The sequence below is a fragment of the Mobula hypostoma genome, chromosome 13, assembly GCF_963921235.1.
Source record: "Mobula hypostoma chromosome 13, sMobHyp1.1, whole genome shotgun sequence".
Classification (NCBI taxonomy): domain Eukaryota; kingdom Metazoa; phylum Chordata; class Chondrichthyes; order Myliobatiformes; family Myliobatidae; genus Mobula; species Mobula hypostoma.
The window spans coordinates 84,321,516-84,336,852 of record NC_086109.1 but is presented as its reverse complement, the minus strand read 5'-3'; the positions used below and the strand labels follow the sequence as shown (position 1 = coordinate 84,336,852).

General features: G+C 43.0%; 1 protein-coding gene across 4 annotated transcripts in view; it reads left to right on the top strand.

Moving 5' to 3' along the window:
- Positions 1-8,546: 8,546 nt before the first annotated feature.
- The window catches only part of LOC134355745 (monoacylglycerol lipase ABHD2-like), a 101,315-nt gene continuing 94,524 nt past the window's right edge, over positions 8,547-15,337 (top strand). The window contains exon 1 of one of the 4 annotated variants that reach the window (XM_063066092.1): positions 8,547-8,604. The gene's annotated coding sequence lies outside the window, so the exon portion shown is untranslated. Of the gene's footprint in view, positions 8,605-8,686; positions 10,035-13,584; positions 14,638-15,337 lie in introns of those variants that run through there. The other 3 variants (XM_063066093.1, XM_063066095.1, XM_063066094.1) reach the window with 3 other exon arrangements.

Here is a 15,337-nt window from a genome sequence, read left to right as displayed (position 1 = left end):
CCATTTGCCACTGCAAGCTCTGATGGACTTCCACGCTGCCCACTGAACCCCCAATCTTGGTATCATCCACAAATTTGCTGATCCAGTTAACCACATTATCGATCAGATTATTGATATAGATAACAGACAGTAACAGACTTAGCACTGATCCCTGTGGCACTCCACTAGTCACAGGCCTCCAATCAGAGAGGCAACCATCTACTACCACTCTATGGCTTCTCCAACAAAGCCAATGTCTAGTCCAATTTACTACCTCATTTTTGAATGCCGGGTGACTGAACCTTCTTGACCAAATTCCCATTCAGGACCTTGTTAAATGTCTCGCTAAAGTTCATGTAGACAACATCCACTGCTTCGCCTTCATCCACTTTCCTGGTAACTTCCTCGAAAAACTTAAAAAGATTACCACGCACAAAGCCATGCTGACCATCCTTAATCAGTCCATGTTTATCCCTTAGGATACCTTGCATTTACTTTCCCACTATTGATGTCAGGCTCACCGGACCACAATTTCATGGTTTATTTTTAGTGCCTGTCTTAAACAGCGGAACAGCATTAGCTATCCTCCAATCCTTTGATACCTCTCCTGTCACTAAGGATGATCTCTGCTAGGCCATCTGCAATTTTCTACACTAGCCTCTTACGGGGTCCAAGGTCCTGGGGATTTATCCACACTAATTTTCCTCAAGACAGTGAACACCTACTCCTCTGTAATCTGTATAGAGTCTATGACCTCGCTACTCTTTTGCCTCCCTTCTATAGACTCTGTATTAATCTCCTGAGTAAATACAGATGCAAAAGAATCCATTTAAGATCTCCCCCCATCTCTTTTGGCTTCACGCATAGCTTACCATTCTGATCTTCCAGAGGACCAGTTTTGTCCCTTGCAATCCTTTTGCTCTTAACATACTATATCTTTAGAATCCCATGGGATTCTCCTTCACCTTGTCTGATAAGGCAACCTCATGCCTTCTTTTCGCCCTGTTAATTTCTTTCTTTTAAGTTTTCTCTTGCATTTTTATACTCATCAAGTACCCCATTTGTTCCTACCTGCCTTAACCTGCTATGCACCTCCTTTTTTTCTTAACCAGGGCCTCAAAATCTCTTGAAAACCAAGGTTCCCTAAACCTGTTATCTTTACCTTTTGTTCTGACAGGCACATACAAGCTTTGTACTCTCAAAATTTCACTTGTGAAGGCCTTACACTTACCAAGTACACATTTGTTAGACAGCAGCCTGCCCCAATCCCACACTTGCCAGATCATAAGACCATAAGATACAGAGGCAGAATCAGGCCATTTGACCCATCATGTCTGCTCCACCATTTCATCATGGCTGATCCAATTTTTCTCTCAGCCCCAATCACCTGCCTTCTTCTTGTATCACTTCATGTCCTGACCAATCAACCATTGCCTTAAATATACATGAAGACTTGGCCTCCACAGCTGTCTGTGGCAAAGAATTCCACAGATTTACCACACTCTGGCTAAAGAAATTTCTTCTCATCTTCATTCTAAAAGGACGCCCCTCTATTCTAAGGCTGTGTCCTCTGGTCTTAGACTCTCCGGCCATAGGAAACATCCTTGCCACATCCGTTCTCTAGGCCTTTCACCATTCAACTGGCTTCAATGAGATCATCCTTCATTCTTCTGAATTCTAGTGAGTACAGGCCCAGAGCCATCAGACACTCTTCATATGACAAGTCATTCTATCCTGGAATCATTTTCATGAACCTCCTTTGAACCCTCTCCAGTTTCAGCACATCCTTTCTAAGGTAAGAGGCCCAAAACTGCTCACAATACTCCAAGTGAGGCCTCACCAGTGCTTTAACATTACATCCTTGCCTTTCTCCAGTTTAGGAACTAAAGCTGTGGACCTGCCTTATCTTTTACAGTATTTACTTTAAAACTAATGGCATTGTGAGCACTAGATACAAAATTTTCCCCTTCACAAACTTCTGTTACCTGCCCTAATAGCAGATCAAGTATTGCATGCTCTCTCACTGGGATTTCTTTGTACAGATTAAGGAAACTCTCCTGAACACATTTGACTGACTCTATCCCATCTAGCCCTTTTACAGTATGGGAGTCCCAGTCAATATGTGGAATTTTAAAATTGCCTACTATAACAAATTTATGTTTCTTGTAACTGTCTGAGAACTCTCTACAAATTTGTACCTCTAAGTCCTTTGGACTGTAGTGTGCTTCATAATTTAGCCCAATTAATGTGGTCATAACTTTCTTATTACTCAGTTCCACCCATAGGGTCTCACTAGGTGAGTTCAGTCTGTCCTGACCGAGCACAGCCAACATTTTCCCTGACTAGTAACGCCATTTCTCCCCCTTTAATCACTTCTGATCTGTTGCATCTAAAACATGCAGAACCCCAGAAAATTGAGCTGCCAGGCCCACCCTTCCTGCAACCAAGTCTCACTAATGGCTATAATATCATAATTCCATGCGTTGATCCATGCCCTGAGCTCATCTGCCTTTCCTGCAATACTTCTTGCATTGAAATATATGCAGCTCAGGATATTTGTCACACCATGCTCAAACTTTTGCTTCCTGTCTTTGTCTGAGGTCTTACCAACATTTGTCTCCACAACCTCTCCATTATCCGGTCTGGCACTCTGGATCCCACCCCCCCCCCCGCAATTAGAGTTTAATCTGCTCCTGTACAGCGCTAGCAAAGCTTCCTGCCAGGATATTAGGCACCTTCCAGTTCAGGTGCAAACTGTCTCTTCTGTACAGGTCCCACCTTCCCTGGAAGAGAGCCCAATGATCCAAAAATCTGACTCCCTCCCTCCAACACCAATTCCTTTGCCACATGTTAAACTGTATGATCTTCCTATTTCAGGTCTCACTAGCACATGGCACAGGTAGCAATCCTGAGATCACAACCTGAGAGGGCCTGCCCTTTAACTTAGCACCTGACTCCCTGGGTTCGAGCCCCAGCCGAGGCAGCGTGTTGTATCCTTGAGCAAGGCACTTAATCACACAGTGCTCTGCGATGACACTGGTGCCAAGCTGTATGGCTCCTAATGCCCTTCCCTTGGACAACATTGGTGTCGTGGAGAGGGGAGACTTGTAGCATGGGCAACTGGCTGTCTTCCATACAACCTTGCCCAGGCCTGCGCCCTGGAGAGTGAAGACTTTCCAGGTGCAGATCCATGGTCTTGCAAGACTAACGGATGCCTTTAACTTCCTGAACTCATTTTGCAGAACCACATCACTCTTCCTACCATATGACAAGCTGCTCACCATCCCACTTAAGAATACTGAGAACTTGATCCGAGATGTCCTGAACCCTGGCACCCTGGAAGCAATATCCCATCCAGGAACCTTGTTCTCATCCACAGAATCTTCTTTCTGTTCCCTTATCTAATAAATCCCCGATCACCACAGCTCGCCTCTTCTTCCCCCCTTCCTTCTTAGTCACAGAGCCAGACTCAGTGCTAGACCTCCTCTGCTAGGTCATCCCCCCAAGAGTATACGAAGTGGTAACCTGTTGTTGAGGGGGATGCCCACAGGGGTACTCTGCACTGGCTGTTTATCCCACTTCTCCTTCCTGACTGTCACCCAGACCTCTGTGTCCAGCTTGGGTGTAACTACCCCTCTGAATGTCTTATCTATCACCCCCTAAGCCTCCCAAATTTGTTCTTGTCATTTTGTCAAAACTACTTGTAATGTTAGACATCATTTTAATCTCACTTTAAATTTCTCCGCCCTTGGGATCTTCTGAGCGTCTCCACAGGTTGGAATCCCCTCACTCGCTGCCTTTTGGAACTCACTGCCTGTTTACTTGGTGGTGCTGTCAAGAGGTAATTAGATTCGCAGAGTAACAGAGTGATACAGCATGGATACAGGCCCTTCAGCCCAAAGAGACAATGCCAACCATATTGTCCACTTTCCAATCTCAATTTTGGTACTATCCCTTCAGCCCCCTTGCCTCCATGTACCTATCCAAGTTGTCACATGTGCAAATCCAGAACGTGTTGTCATTTACACTGTAGCTGACTAGTAAAACGGACTAATTACTAGAGTGAGCCACACCAATATGTAGGACTTCAGAACATCAAATGATAACAGCAGATGCTGGGAGCACTCGACAAATCATTATCTCTGTTTCAGACCCATCATTTCTATAATATCTCATCCTTTGTGATAGTGGCTCATTTTTTTTCTTTCTTCTATAGTATGGTCTTACTTAAACATCCCACAGCCCTGCTATTAGCAATACACACTCAGTGGCCATTGTAATAGGTACACATGCACACCTGCTTGTTAATGCAGCAAATTTCAGCTGAGTATGTAGCATCAACTGAATACATAAAAGCATGCAGACATGGTCAAGGAGTTCAGTTGTTGTTCAGATCAAAAATCAGAATAGGGAAGCATATGAGTTTGACATGAAATGATAGTTGGTGCCAGATAGGGTGGTTTAAGTATCTCAGAAACTGCTGATCACCTGAGATTTTCATGCACAACAAATTTTAGAATTTCAAAAGAAAGGTATTGAAAACAATAGGAAAATCCAGCGAGTGGCAGTTCCATGGGCAAAAATGCTTCCTTTGTTTTCTTTGTTTCATGGCTATCTGGAGAACAGAAATCTCAGAAACAACAAATTATGATTATGAAGACACGTAGTCCTCTTTTATTATCATTTAGTAATGCATGCATTAAGAAATGATACATTATTTCCTCTGGTGTGATATCACAAAATACAGGACAAACCAAGACTGAAGAAACTGACAAAACCACATAATTATAACATGTAGTTACAAACAGTGTAACAATACCATAACTTGATGAAGAAGTCCGTGAGCACAGTAAAGTTCAAAGTTTCTCAAATGTTCCATATCTCAGGCAGACGGGAGAAGGAAGAAAAACTCTCCCTGCAATGCTGATCACAGTCCGACTCTGAGTTGCCTACCCTCCGAAAGATTCCTGACCACACAGTAACGACGGCCGTGGACGGGCATTTCAGAAATTTCTCCAGATGTTCCTCTGTGCTTTCACGTCCATTCTCCATCAAATCAGAATTGTCCACGACCCCTACTTAACAGATACAATATCATTTTTTCACCGGAGGGCTGCGCACGCGTGGCGCGCTGCCATCTTCTCCTCCCGCCTTAACACAGGCCTGTGATATTAAACTAACTTAAGACTATTAACAGTACAAGACATGGAAAGTATTTTGACGCAAACAACAGGAATTCTGCAGATGCTGGAAATTCAAGCAACACACATCAAAGTTGCTGGTGAACGCAGCAGGCCAGGCAGCATCTATAGGAAGAGGCGCAGTCGACGTTTCAGGCTGAGACCCTTCGTCAGGACTAACTGAAGGAAGAGTGAGTAAGGGATTTGAAAGCTGGAGGGGGGGGGGAGATGCAAAATGATAGGAGAAGACAGGAGGGGGAGGGATATAGATGCTGCCTGGCCTGCTGCGTTCACCAGCAACTTTGATGTGTGTTGCTTGAAAGTATTTTGACAGTTGCATTGCAGCCTGACATGGCAACTGCGCTGTTCTTGACTGACTGAACCTGCAATGAGTGGTGAACACAACCCAATCTATCATAGGTTCATCACTTTCATCCATCTGGCCCATCTTCACATTGCTTCAGGAAGGCTAATTGTATCATCAAGAACACCTGGTCATTAATTTTTATCTCTTCTACTTTCTGGGAGAAGATACAGGAGCTTACCTGTTGCTTTTGGTTCTTTGCAGGAATGGGACTCGCTCTCAGGGCCTCACGACCGGCCGTTTTTCCATATGCCAAGGATGCAGCCTAGGAGACTAGCGTGCCTTTGGGGTGCTGGACTTTCGTGGCTCTGGAGGCAGGCGGATTCAAGGTCGGTGCCACCACAGAAAACTGGTGTGTCGTGGGAGACGGAAGGTTGTAAGCAGCGGGCTGGCTGCTGCCTGTGTGCCCAGAGACCCAAGATCTTTGGGCACAGAGCTCGGAAAAAGCGACACAACAGACTTTTGACACCATAAATCAGCGAGTTGATTTGTTATGTCTCCTTTCTTTTTCCCTCATTAGGGAGAGAGAGAGCCTATGAAGAAAAAGAATTTCAGGATGTATACTGAATACATTTCTCTGTCAACACACATCAAAGTTGCTGGTGAATGCAGCAGGCCAGGCAGCATCTCTAGGAAGAGATACAGTCGAGATGCTGCCTGGCCTGCTGCGTTCACCAGCAACTTTGATGTGTGTTGCTTGAATTTCCAGCATCTGCAGAATTCCTGTTGTTTACATTTCTCTGTCATTGGATTGAACCTATTGAATCTATTGAACCTATTGAGCTTGAAAGTTTCTATACACTAGACTTAAGAACAGCCAAGATGAGTGTGATCCAGCCAGCTTGGGTGAGGTGCCAGTGTTTGCATAGTCTCTGGAAGACTAAAAGCGCACGTGGTGAAATATTTGTGTGGACTCAGCAGTCTCCTCGAGTTTTTCACTGATGGATATTCATTGGAAACACTGAAATACATGGTCTTGCACCTCATTGTCTGCCTGGACTGCACTTTCTCTAAAACTGTAACTCAGGTACATTCTGTATCTCGTTATTGTTTTTCCCTTGTACTACCTCAATATAATATGATGAAGTGATCTCAGAATGCAAGCAGAATCATGCTTATTATCACTGACGTGTGTCATGAATTCTTTAATTTGTTGCAACATTACAGTGTAAGACACAAGAATTACTATAAGTCACAAAAATAAATAAATTGTGTGAAAGAGGAATAGAAAGAGGAAAAAGGGATCTGTGGGGAAGGCATGCCGGCATGTAAAACAAAATGCTTCACTGTACTTCGGTACATGAGGCAACAATAAACCAATCACCAATTACTTGAAGAGAGTCTTCATTAGAATTCAGATTTTTTTCATTGTTTGCTCCCCTCTAACATGTTCAATTTTGGCCTCAACAACCCAGATTTTGGGTGGTGTTGTGGAGATACTTCTCTGCCAAAGTAGGTATATGGTGATCCTTCTCTCCGCTAGCCTATAAGTCACCCTTGGGCAAACTGTAGCACCTGATTAGCACCCCCCTCCCTGTTCAGGGTCACATGAAGCCATGGGAGCAGGTCGTGGATAGTTGTATGAGCAGCTGGTGCATATCACAAGTCCTGGTTATGTGACCACTGATGCCAAGCAGACAATCTCTGAAGAGTATCGATAATGGCTAGGGTAAAGACACGGCTCAGAAGAAGGCAATGGCAAACCACTTCTGCAGAAAGATTTGTCAAGAACAATCATGGTCATGGAAAGACCAGGCTCATCCGCAGCATACAACACGGCACATAATGAATGAATGAACACCAATTTTAATTGTTGCCTTCAGGTATCAGGGCCTTAGGATTTGTAATTCCCTTTCCAAATCTCTTTACTCCTTTACAGCTATTTTCCTGCCATAAGCTCTTTAAGGACTAAATGTTTGTCCAAGCATTAGGACAGGGGTCAGCAGCCTTTTTGCCTCTGTGGGCCGGATCGCGTATTAATGAGCGGACGGTGGGCCAAGTAAATGCCATAAAAAACTTGAAATATGGGAATTATTCATTTAAATACATCTATTTATGTTTTGCCTCAAATTAATGAATAACGCATGCTAGAAAATCACTTGTGCTTAAGGTTGTCTACCCCTGCATTAGGACATCAGCCATGTAGCCTTGCGTTAATTTTATTTGTTTAAATAAGCACATTTGTTAATGATTAATGTGAATATTTGCTATATTAAAGGTGCCATATATGTCAAAGTTAGTGATCAAGTTTCAAGTGCTTCTTTTTAGCTATTATCCAACTGAGGCACAGCGGTAGACCAGATAATACCACAGTCTCACAACTCCCACCACCTAGGTTCAATCCTGTTATCTGTATGGACCTTGCACATTCTCCAGGATTTCAACCCAAAACATTTGGGGCAGTTCCTTTCCCTTCAAAGATCCTGTTAGACAGATTGGGTTCTTCCAGAACTTGATTCTGATTCTGAAATAAGTGGGGAAAATTGGATGGACAAAATTGCACGAGAATCAACAGGGCAAATGGCCTCCTTTGTGATTGTTGGAAAAGGAACGTGTGTACTCCAGGTATACAATTTAACCAGGGTAGGCATAATGATAATCTTTTGGAGACACCATGGTCAGTTATGAAAAATTCTGTCTTGAATGTTCAACATTTCCAGTAATTCTAATTTACTTCAGAAGTGAATTGTTAACTCTGTCTTGACTTAATAAGTCATTGATTACTCTTTTGATTTTAGATTTCTACAGTACTTTTGCTTTGATATAAGGGTTCCAGACATCTTACTTTCTATTGGTTGACTGCATTGTCAATCATCAATATTGTGTTGAATCCAATGGGTGATGAGCGGCAAATAGGGAGAGAGAGACAGGAGGCTAGACCTATACTTGTGACGTAATTAGGACAAGGGCGGCTCGGTAGCTGGTCGACGGGCTTCCGCAATGCCCAATAGTTATTCAGAAGTCAGCGATGGAGGCGGGACTATGAGAAATTCAGGCCAATGACGGTGAGTGGTGTCCGTTGGGCGGGACTAGTTCATTGCCCGGCGTAGAGGAGCCGTTCGGTGGCGTCTCGGCTCAGAGGTGAGGAAAGTGCTGGAATGTGAGGGGAGGTGGGGAAATGAAAGGGTGGGAGGGGGTGGTGTCTCTATGGAGGAGAAATGGATGCAGTCGGAGTGTGGGCGCTGGCCTGCGGGTTTCAGGAATAGGAAGCGCCGGCATTACACCACCCCGTCAGCTGCTGGCTGGCCTTTCCCCTCCTGCAGCCGCCGGCCAGTATCTTTCTCTCTTTACCCGTTAGCCTCCCTCAATAATCAACTCCTACCCCTTTCACTCACACCAATCACCCTATCCTCTGTCAGTCACCCTCTCCACACCCCCCCGATCAGTCACCCCTTCCGTCCGCTTCCCCTCCCCCGTTAGTCATCCCTTCCCCTCCCCCGTTAGTCATCCCTTCCCCTCCTTCGTCAGTCACTCCCTGCCCTTCCACTTCGGTCTCCCTTTTCAGTCCCTGTCAAGTCATCCCCTTCCCCTCTCCATCAGTCACCTCCCTTCCCACCGATCAGCCACCCCCTTCCCTCCCCTCTCCCCCGATGAGTCACCCACTCCCGATCAGTTACCCCCTTCCCACCCCTTTAGTCAACCCCTTCCCCCAATCAGTCACCCCTTCCCCTCCCGTCAGCCATCCCCTTCCCCTTGTCAGTCTCCCCCTTTCCTCCCCTCCCCATCAGTTACCCCCTTCCGTGTCAGTCACTGGCTTCCCCCCTCAGTCATCCCCTCCCCTATCATGTCAGTAACCTCTCTCCTACCCCATCAGTCACCCTTTCCCCTCCACCATCATTCACCCCTTTCCCCCGATCAGACACCTCTTTCCCTCCCAGACAGTCCCTCTTCCCGCCCCCGTCGGTCACTCTCCTCTCACCTCCATCAGTCGTCCCCTTCCCACCCCTGCCAGTCACCCCCTTCCCCTCCGTCAGTTACTCCCTCTCCCCCTGATGTTGCCTCCATCCTACCCCTGCTGGTTTCCCCCCTCCTCCTATCATCACCTTTTCTTCCCCCTCCCCCCTCAATCATTCCCATTCCCATCAATCATCCTTTGTTCCTGCATTAAGCATCCCCCTCTTACTCTCATCACCCCACTTTCCCTTCCCTTCCTTATCTCTGCGGTCACTAGCCTTTGCCTCCCAGCACCTGAGCAGGCAAAAAAGTCTCCATTTCAGTGCTGAAGGAAGTTAAGGCCACCGTCTCTCTATTCATTCCTGTTTGCTATTGCATTCCTGTCTGTTTGAAGCAATAATTGAATTGCCATTGGAAGCCTGTTGTGTTTTACATTTGGCCCATCCTACTTCTGGAGAGTCAAGCACAGAATTGGAAGTTGCCAACCTGCAGTGGTTCGTTGCATTCACCAGCCTCTGATGTAATTCTGAGTGATAATGGAGCATGGGGTAGATAATGTCCCTTTGTGGTCAATCTGGTCTCTCTCTTCCGTCCTATCTGTTGGGGGAATTCTACCTGTAAGTTAAACAGATGAGAAAGATGCTTTTTTTCTCAATGTGATTACACTGGTTTTAGTACCTAGACTGTGAGGATTCAGTTGCTCCTTAGCTTTTGATTGAGTACACAGCCTGGGAGAAAGTTGTACCAATGAGGAAAATATCACTGCACCTACTTAAAAGTCAACCTGTGGGGATGTTTTTAGTTACTTGCTTTCAATACTTTTAAGGTTCCTGTGTAAACTAACTTTACTAAAAGTGTTACAAATATCTACTATATTTTAGATGTATGTTATTAAACTAAAACTTTGTGAAATAGTTTTAAGGGTCCATCATGTCAGCTATTCTATTGCCTTTTTGATATTACATCAATAGGGAAATTTTATATTTGTCTTTTATTGTAACGGGGTAAACCACATTCTACATTCAAACAGGTATGCATAACAAAATGGACTATGTAGGTGTCTGCAGTTTGGGTGATAACTTTTTGGTTTAAATATTTTTCTTATGGAATGGAAACCAAGATACTGGATTTCAGATGTTTTATATAAACCAGAAACCTTTTCTCAAGATTGTGGATCAGTTAACTTTTCTTTCACTGAAAATGTTTCTTTTAATTTTGAACTGTTTCCATAATCACTCCCTGTGACAGATAAACTGAAAAAAGATCCAGTGCTTTTCCGGTATATATGATGAATAAACTCTTCTTGGGCTTCCAGTCAGGTACAGGTATTGATTATAACCAACGTTTCGATGATAAACTCTGCCATTTTCATCAGGGATGATGCCTGGGCATGTCTAGTCCAGTGGTATTTATACACCCAAGATCTGTTCCCCTCGATTGGTTCGTCCTCATCCAGTCAAGTTTCTGCTCTCCCACCTTGTTTAAAATCAAATTCCAGTCCTTACTTAGATCGAGACCTTCGTCTTTGTTAAAATTCTTTTCCTCTACTTTTAATTCAGTAGTTTCCTTTACCAGGCAGTCCCAAAAATGCCACAGAAGGGGGCGACCGACAGAGAAATCGGCAGTAACAGAACATTGCATTTGCAATTACTATAGGATTGATTTCAATGACTCAAAACCCTTTGGCCGGAAACGCCGACTGGACTTTTTTTCCATAGATGCTGCCTGACCTGCTGAGTATCTCCAGCATTTTGTGTGTGGATGAGGACTAACCAATTTGAGGGATGGACTACGCAGATATAAATACATCCGGACTAGACATGCCCACACATCATCCCTGATGAAGATGTCAAAGTCTGTCATCCAAACGTGTTAAAATCGATACCTGTACCCGGCTGGAAGCCTGAGAAGAGTTTATTTGTAGTATATAAGCTTTTGGAAAAGGATTACACATGAATATGATCAGCTTGTGTATCACATTTGTAATAAAATGTTTATTTGACTGTAATCTGGAATTCATTGGTGTAATACCTGGTATAAAATTCATGCATTGTGTGCATGACTTTGACTTCATGACACTCTGCATTTCATTCTTAAGACTTAAGCATTGATAACAAGGCCAGCATATATCACCTTTGCAGAGATGCCCTTGAGAGGTGATGATGAGATTTATTTTTGATATTTTTGAATTCAGACTCTTGAATTGCTGGATAAAATTTTATTTTGTTGCTATATGCTGATGTAGATGCAATGCTCATAATTACAATTCTGCAGGCGATGATTTAACTGCAATTGTAGCTCAAACGGTTTCATCCGTCATTTAAATCCTTTTGTGTGCTGACCTGAAAACTGTTTTCACTGCATATTTTTCATTGTAGAACATTCACAATTAAAATGTTTACTGCAAGAATGTTCAAATGAATTAAATGCTAAGTGAATGGGTTTACAAGTGTCCTTCAATCTGTTTATTTTCGTCTTTAAATTGATTTTATTATTAAACAAAAATATTCTCGATTTAATAATGACTGAAATTAAGCGGAAGAAATTCTTCTGTTGTCCAATGGTTTGAACTGCAACAGTATTAAAAAATTATTTAGTATTCATAATTATCCTTGGGATCATTGCAGAAGAATTTATTTACAACATTTTTAACCACTGATGGTGTTTTGTTTGTCAGTAACTTGCTGCTGTTTTGTACATTGTTGCTTGTGTGGTGTGTAAAAGTGCCGAGCGTACTTAACATATCTTGTTTTTTCATTAACTTAAATGCCATGTGTCAGCTGGGTATGCATTTAAGATCGGGAGTTTAATTTTTACTGGCAGGAATATCTTCAATTCTGCTTTAAATCCAGAGTATGTTGCAGTTTCCAGAGAGCAAAGAGAAAATATGTCATGAGCCGTCTTACTGTTCTCCATAATGCCTTTGAATCATCTGTCACTTTCCTTTGCCCGAAGTGCCTGGTATGTTCAGATTTCTGTTGTGCCATCCAGCCCGCTCCCTGGACAAGGCACCTACTGCAATTGGTGTTTTTGCATGTGGAGGAGTTCACACTTTAATCTTCACACCTGAGAGATATCCTTTAAGGTGGAGTGAGTTCTAAGAGGTAACTCAGTCTTGGGAGGTGCGCCACTGAAGCTTTATCATGGAACTACACAGCATATTTTGAAGATCACTGCTGTAAAATGCTTTAATCATAGATATCTAAAAACTATTAAAAGACGCAAGATGTATTTGGTGTATAAGATGATGAGTGGCATTGATTGTGTGGATAGTCAGAGGCTTTTTCCTAGAGCTGAAATGTCTATCACGAGAGGGCACAGTTTTAAGGTGCTTAGAAGTAGGTGCAGAGAAGATGTTGGGTATGTTTTTTACGCAGAGTGGTGAGTGCGTGGAATGGGCTGCCAGCGATGGTGGTGGAGGCAGATACGATAGGGTCTTTTAATACAGTAGTCCCCAACCTCCGGGCTGTGGACCGATATCAGGCTGCGAAGCATGCAGGGGCGGAGCGGTAGCCGGAGCACACCCAGCACATCTTTAAGAAAAAAGCCAAAATAAACAAGCTAATTAATTAGGTTGTCTTCGTGAGAGGAACTGAGGTGGAGAGGGTCAATAACTTCGGCATTAAGGATCGACGTTTCTGTTTCTGAAAAGTGTCAGAGAATCTGTCCTGGGACCAGCACGTAACTGCCATTACAGAGAAAGCACGGCAGCACCTGTACTTTATTAGAAGTTTGTGTAGATTCAACATGTCACCTTGATCCTGACAGTCCTGTCTTTTCAGCCTGTCTGGGCTGGCGTTTAAATTGACCAAACAATGGAACAGCTAAAGGCTCCAGCGCCCTGGAAAGAGGAGTGAACATCACGTAGAGCAAGTGAAATCAGCAATTGCCTCTGATCTGGGCCAACATTTACGTGCCGGGCAGCACCTAATTAATTAGCTTGTTTATTTCGGCTTCTTTCTTAAAGATGTGCTGGGTGCACTCCGACTACTGCTGCAACCCTGCATGCTTCGCGGCCCAGTATCGGTCTGTGGCCCAGAGGTTGGGGACCACTGTTTTAAGAGACTCCTCGATAGGGACATGGAGCTTAGAAAAATAGAGGGCTATGGGTAACCCTAGGTAATTTCTAAAGTAAGTACATGTTCAGCACAGCATTGTGGGCCGAAGGGCTTGTATTGCGCTGTAGTTTTTCTATGTTCTAAATGTAGTTAATAGATTGACACTGTAAAAGTATTAAAAATCTAAAAACATAGAGGTGATATAAATAAACCATTTCCATTGATTAGGGATGTTGTCATTGCTTTGTCCTTGGGCTCACTGGTGAGTTCAGCAATTGGAGGGGTGATTGCATTGGACTTTCACATTTGCTTGAGCATACACAATCGATAGAAACACACTAAACTGCAAATGGCTGAAGATAGCTGGCAATCAGCTTGGTTCAGTCCACTAGCTTTATTTACTTTTTATATGGCCAATAGCAAAATTGTAAGCACATGAACTTTGCATGTATTAATGGGATAAGAAAATTAGTTTTTTTCACATTTATTTATGCCACAATAGATTTCCTATTGTCCAATGTGGTGTGAACTCTGCACTGAGATGATATTTCACTGTAGAGGAACATTTGTGAACCCTTGTCTCCAAACAGAAAATCCAAAGTGAATATTGTTCTATTAATTGTGTTCAGTCTTACAAGCAAATCTTTAGAGCAACACTTCTGGCCCCATCGTCCTTTGTGAAGTATTTATGTTGAGCTATAAAGTTCCATTTACATTTCCAATCAATAGTTAATATTTTTAAAAGAATACTTGTTAGTTGATTTTGTAGCTGTTCAGTGTGTCCACCTTGGGTAGGTGCCAATTTTTTGTTTTGAGGCCAATTAATTTAAAATTTGTAGCCTTTAGCATTCTGTCTAGCCTGTGTTACATCCATAGTCTGGTGTTTGGTTATTTCTCAGATTACAGGAGTGAAATTTCCAGTTGGTATTATCAAATGAAACCTGAAATTAGATACGAGTCTTGGAATTATTCATAAACATCTATTGTTAGCAATGATTACATTATATTTCACTGCACTCATCTCTTCAAGGAAATTTGCATGTGCTGACTAATGAATTTTATGTCAGTGTTGTAGGAGATTCTTGACCTCTATGAATTGTACACAGCGTAATCGATATCCCAGAGTGACTTTAGGACAATAAATCAATTTTTTAGTCATTTAGTAAGTATTAAACTTGTGGCATTTTGATAAGACAAGTTGCTTTCTAGTTCAGAGTTGTAATTGATAATTAAGAACAATATGTAATGTGTTACATATGACAAAAGTACTTGGATTTCTGTGTGTTCAATTGTGGAAAGAACTTCTGAAGAAATATCTTTTAGTTTTAAATTTTACATTGGAAATTCTGTTGATGATTTTTTCTTCCCTTGAGCATTTGATTTATTTTCCTATTTTTTCCCCCCCTGAATTGATTCTGGAAGACCAGTATCTAACCCTCCCCCCTTTCCTTCTCCCTGGGCCTCCTGTCCCATGATTCTCTCATATCCCTTTTGCCAATCACCTGTCCAGCTCTTGGCTCCATCCCTCCCCCTCCTGTCTTCTCCTATCATTTTGGATCTCCCCCTCCCCCTCCCACTTTCAAATCTCTTACTAGCTCTTCCTTCAGTTAGTCCTGACGAAGGGTCTCGGCCCGAAACGTCGACTGTACCTCTTCCTAGAGATGCTGCCTGGCTTGCTGCGTTCACCAGCAACTTTGATGTGTGTTGCTCTAAAAGGTAGTCTTCTTGAGTACGGAAAAGCATATAAGCACCAGAATTATTGGAAAAAGTAAACTCTTTAGTAATTGGTTAGTTTCTATTTGAAAGGTTTCACCTTGTGTATGCAAAGTGATATGATCAGGCAACTTGGCCTGTTAAGTGAT